This window comes from Pantherophis guttatus, chromosome 8 (genome assembly GCF_059756535.1).
Source record: "Pantherophis guttatus breed Tessera chromosome 8, ASM5975653v1, whole genome shotgun sequence".
In the NCBI taxonomy this organism is placed as follows: Eukaryota; Metazoa; Chordata; class Lepidosauria; order Squamata; family Colubridae; genus Pantherophis; species Pantherophis guttatus.
The window spans coordinates 49,139,975-49,145,179 of record NC_142070.1 but is presented as its reverse complement, the minus strand read 5'-3'; the positions used below and the strand labels follow the sequence as shown (position 1 = coordinate 49,145,179).

At 35.3% G+C, this 5,205-nt stretch overlaps 1 protein-coding gene across 2 annotated transcripts in view; it reads right to left on the bottom strand.

Annotated features, from left to right (window-relative positions):
- The window catches only part of GPM6A (glycoprotein M6A), a 218,035-nt gene that overhangs the window by 156,668 nt on the left and 56,162 nt on the right, over window positions 1–5,205 (bottom strand). The window lies entirely within an intron of this gene.

Below are 5,205 nucleotides of genomic sequence, written 5' to 3'. Positions count from 1 at the left end.
TTTCCAGCTTTCTCTCTGTTAGGATTATTAAAAGATATATTATGGTCCAGTTTGGGGACTTAATTTTAATTTTTCTTAAAGATAGTTTATGGTAAAATAGAGGACTCTGGTAAAACATGGGCACTATTCAACATTAATGACAAAATTTGAGCTTACTCTTACAATTTTAATTATTCCTTTAAGTATGTGGCTACTAAGAAAGATCCATTTATTCTCACATTTATTGTAACATATTGGAGAAATGGGGCAAATGGCACACCATAGAAGTGGTGCTAAGAATGTCTATTAAATATTTAAGAATGTTTGGGAATAAATATTAATATATTTGGGGGCACTTATTTAACCATAATATTTTTGAATGGTATACAAATTAGTATGTATGTTTCTAAGATGCACAGTAGATGGAATTGCATCACACAGATACATTAAACTGCATTTTCCATTTTTTTCTTTGGTTTGGACATGAAAGTTTGCAATAGACGTGTTAATGTGATTTTTATTTTATTTTCATTTTATGTTTATGTCTCCCCCCCCCAAAAAAAACCCTCGTGCTGCCATTTCACAGATGACAATTAAAACTTTCAGGGGACAATATCCCTGCCTTATCCTAAATCTTACAGCCTTTTCTTTCTTAAATGGCAGTGTTAAATAAATTATAATTCTGAAACTTAAACTAAACTGAGTTTCTTACAATGCAACAATTAATTAGTTGTGGCTTAATAAGTAAGCATTTTGCTTCTGTAGCTTTCCTAAAGTTTCTCATTATTTTTCCCTTAAAGTTAAAAAAAAACATTATTGAAGAATCATACTCAACACTCTAGACTAAGGTGACCAGATTTTAACATTGGTAAAGAGGGACATTGCGGGCGTGGCTTATTTTGTGGGCGTGGCTAGCTGGTCATGTGACTGGGTGGGCGTGGCTAGCTGGTCATGTGACCGGGTGGCAATGGCTATGTGTATAGGGGTAAGGTGAACAGATTTTAACATTGGTAAGAGGGACACCATTGTGGGCGTGGCTTATTGTGTGGGCATGGCTTGGAGGCCATGTGACTGGGTGGGCGTGGCTAGCTGGTCATGTGACCGGGTGGCCATGGCTATGTGTATAGGGACTACTCAGAGGGCTGGAAAGTCATTTCTGACAGGTCCTCACACTTTTGACTGGTCCTCACACTTATGACCATCCTCACATTTATGCCCGTGCAGCATTCTTAACAACCATGTCACTCATTTCACAATGCTTCTCTTCACCATGGTGACAAGATAGGGCAAAAAACGTAAAATGTGAGGACAGTCGTAAGTTCGAGGACTGGTCAAAAGTGCGAGGACCAGTCAAAAATAACTTTTTCAGCCCTCTGAGTAGTCCATATGCACAAAAGGACTAACCAGAGGGCTGAAAAAAGTCATTTCTGACAGGTCCTCGCACTTTTGACTGGTCCTCACACTTATGACCATCCTCACATTTATGCCCGTGCAGCATTCTTTACAACCATGTCACTCATTTCACAACTGCTTCTCTTCACCATGATGACAAGATAGGGCAAAAATGTAAAATGTGAGGACAGTCGTAAGTTCGAGGACTGGTCAAAAGTGCGAGGACCAGTCAAAAATAACTTTTTCAGCCCTCTGAGTAGTCCATATGCATAAAAGGATACAGTAATAGAAAGGGATGAAGGAAGGGAAGGGAAATTAGAGTAGGAGTGACGGTTAAGAGAGGGAGGAAGAGAGGAGAAGGAGAAAGGAAGAGGAAGTAGGGAGGAGAAAAAGAGGGTGGGGGGAAGAGAAAGTAAGAAGGAAAGAAAAGAGAGGTGGTAGGTTTGAGGAGAAAGATTGCTGTACAATAAAAAAGATGAAAGGGAAGAAAGCCAACCCCAAACAAATATAAAGATATTAAGATAAAGAATGAATTGTTAAACTTTAAAGAATAAAAGAGAACAAATATGAATAAATAACAATAATTAGAAACACACATACATACAATGTATTTTCTTTGAACAGAATATTTGGCTGGTTCACAAATTTAAACAGTGTTTAGTCATTTCAATTAAATTTACAATTTCTATATTTCCTTTTTGCCATATTTATTCCTCATCTATTTTTTTAAAAAAACAATATTACCCTTCATCCTCATCTCTAATCTTAATCAAATTCAATTTTTCCCTTCTATTCTATTTTATACTCCTTCCCATTGTCATCTATTTTTATATCCATCCTCACATTGTTTAATTATGTAATTATGTAATACAGTTGTTTAATACAAATTCAACATTTTAATATAAATCAATTAGTTATATAACTACCTTTTTGTATATTAATCAATATGAACATGAATATTCCAATTATTTCCATGCAATCCAATTTCTTACAAATCAATTAATTATACTTACCAATAATAATAAACCAAATAATTTCCCCCATATATTCCTCCAAACCACAACTTAACCATTTCTGCTTTCAACACAGTATACAATTAATGGTATCTCAATTATTACAATTCCCTAGTTAAAAAGAGCTTTTTTTTCTTTTGTGTTTTAAAATCTTGAACTCTCCTCTTTTGCCCTAAATAATTTCCCATTGTTTACACCTACCTTTTTTGGTGAGGAAAAGGAAAATAAATCTGCTGCCTAATTTTCCAACGTTGCAAGCAAACAGCAAAGCCAACAGCCAGTTTCACTTTCGTTTTGAGCTTGGTTTGCACAAAGAGAAAAAAAAACCTGCTGGAGCAATTTAGGAAGAGCAGAGCCCTGCGCAAATCAGCTGAGAGGGGGAAGCCGAGCTAATCAACGTAGGGCGGCCCTTTGAAGCCCGGCGGCAAGAGTTTAAACAGGTTTTTTCCCTCTAGCCAGCAGCGGGGATTCAGGAGGCAGAATGAAAAATCGGGACTTTTTTAAAACGCCGCGGGACGCGGGACAAATTGCTCAAAAGCGGGACTGTCCCGCCAAAAGCGGGACGTCTGGTCACCTTACTCTAGACCTGAGTGGTAGAAGAGAAATGTTAGTCAAAGAAATAACTTAGGAAAGAGATGGAACACCAAAATATCGCTAAGAAAATTGAACAATCATTACAAACTGTTTACCACAATTTTGGCTAAAAGGTTGAAAATAATTTTACAGGATCTTATTCCTGAAGATCAATGTGGGTTTTTACCTAAAAGACAACTATGAGATAATATTAGAAATGTTTTGAATATCCTGGAGCAACATAATGACCAAGAAATTGCACTGATGTTAGTAGATTCTGCGAAAGATTTTGTCAACTTGAAGTGGGGTTTTTTTTTGTTGCTGTTTAGAGTTCTGGAATATATGAATCTTGGAGATAATTTTATTAAATGGGTTTATTATATATCTCAAAAAGGGGGGATTTGCTTTACCACAAACTGTATTTTGTTACTTATTCTTTGGATGATGGTCTGGATGTTGGATGTGGATGTGGATGTTGCTGAGAAACAAGAAACTTACATTTAGAAGATCATGATTTGATGGCATGGATATTTATGGTATTATGGCATTTATGAAATTAATGCTAAGACTTTAATCATTTTACTACATGTGCCATATTGAGAATATGAACCCAGGTTGGGTTTATAAACCCAAAACACCTTTAAGGATCCTAGCTCAAGAAGTATATTATATAAGAGAAATGAAAGATAAATGGTTTACATACTTGGGCCTACTGAAAATTATCAGGAGTTAAAATCAAATCAGGGGAACAATGAAGGATATAGTTGTCAATAGCTTTCCCATTTACACTTATCTGAAAGATTTAAAATTGTTAAAAAGACATGGTATGGAACAAAGTAAGTCAGAATTTGAGATAAAATAGTGTATTGATGATGAACATGTAATTCCTAAAATACAGAGTTAAAATTTGTTAAAAAGGAGGGGTTTTTTTTGGTTTTTTATTCATTTTCACATTTTGGAACCACCTATTTCCCTCAGAGAATATTAAATAATGTATGGTTATGTGTGCTAAGAATTTTGGTTATAATATGCAGATGGATATATGGAAAGTATGTGGTTAAAAGTATTGAAATTTACCTTGTGTTATGATCTCAAAAATAATTTTTATAAAATGATATGTCATTAGTACATGATGCCAGAGAAATTATCTAGAATGTATAAAAGCACTTCAAGTGTATGTTGGAAATATGAACAATATGAAAGGACATTTTATCATGCATGTAAAACAAAAATAGGATTCAAATACATAAGTACAAGCAGAGGATTTTAAAATCAATATTCATTTGAAGCCATATTTTTTTCTTTTAGGAATGAAACAATAATTAGATTATTTCAATATAATGACTGTGGTGAGATTAATACATACACAGAGATGGACAGATAGTGTACACCAGTGGTAGTCAACCTGGTCCCTACCGCCCATTAGTGGGCGTTCCAGCTTTCATGGTGGGCGGAAGGGGTTTTGTCCGATACTGAAGCACTTTCCTTTTTTTTAATTTAATTGACTTTTTAAAAAAATTTCATAGCATTATTTAAAAACATTTTCATTAGGTTTTCATAAAATTCCCCATGACAATTTAAATTTCTGAAAATATACTATTTGTATCGCCTGTGCATAATTTAGTTCACGTTACATAAGTGAAACTAAATGGCGCTATAGTGTGACCTCAAACAAAAGAGCCTCATCCCAGAATAGCTCGCGCATCTCCCCGCACACCACCCAGCTGTAACAGACAAGCAGAGCTGGTAGCCGGCGACCCCCCCAAACCCAATCCATGATGCGCGAGAGGCATGCGCAGACGATGATACATGGCACAGGCTCTTTTGTTTGCGGTCACACTGGTCAGTACGCAGTTAGATTTGTGACAGCACGTGCCTACAGCTTCAAACAAAATATTGTGAAATATTGTGAGCCCATGTCTCAAAAAAAGAAATACGCTCATGGCTATTTGCCAGAGTATCTGAAGATGGTTTTCATAGAATCAACATCCAATGTGTTTATTGTGTCATAAAACATTATCCAATGAGGCAATGAAGCCAAGTTGATTGTGAGAACATCTTTCTACAAAGCATCCAAATGATAAGGACAAGACTATTGAATATTTTCAGGAAATATATAAAAAATTTCAAAATCGTTCAACAATCATTGCATCATTTAAGAAACAACATGCTGCAAACGAAGATGGATTAATTGCCACTTATTGCATTTCACAATTAATTGCAAAAAGTGGTAAAAGCTATAATATTG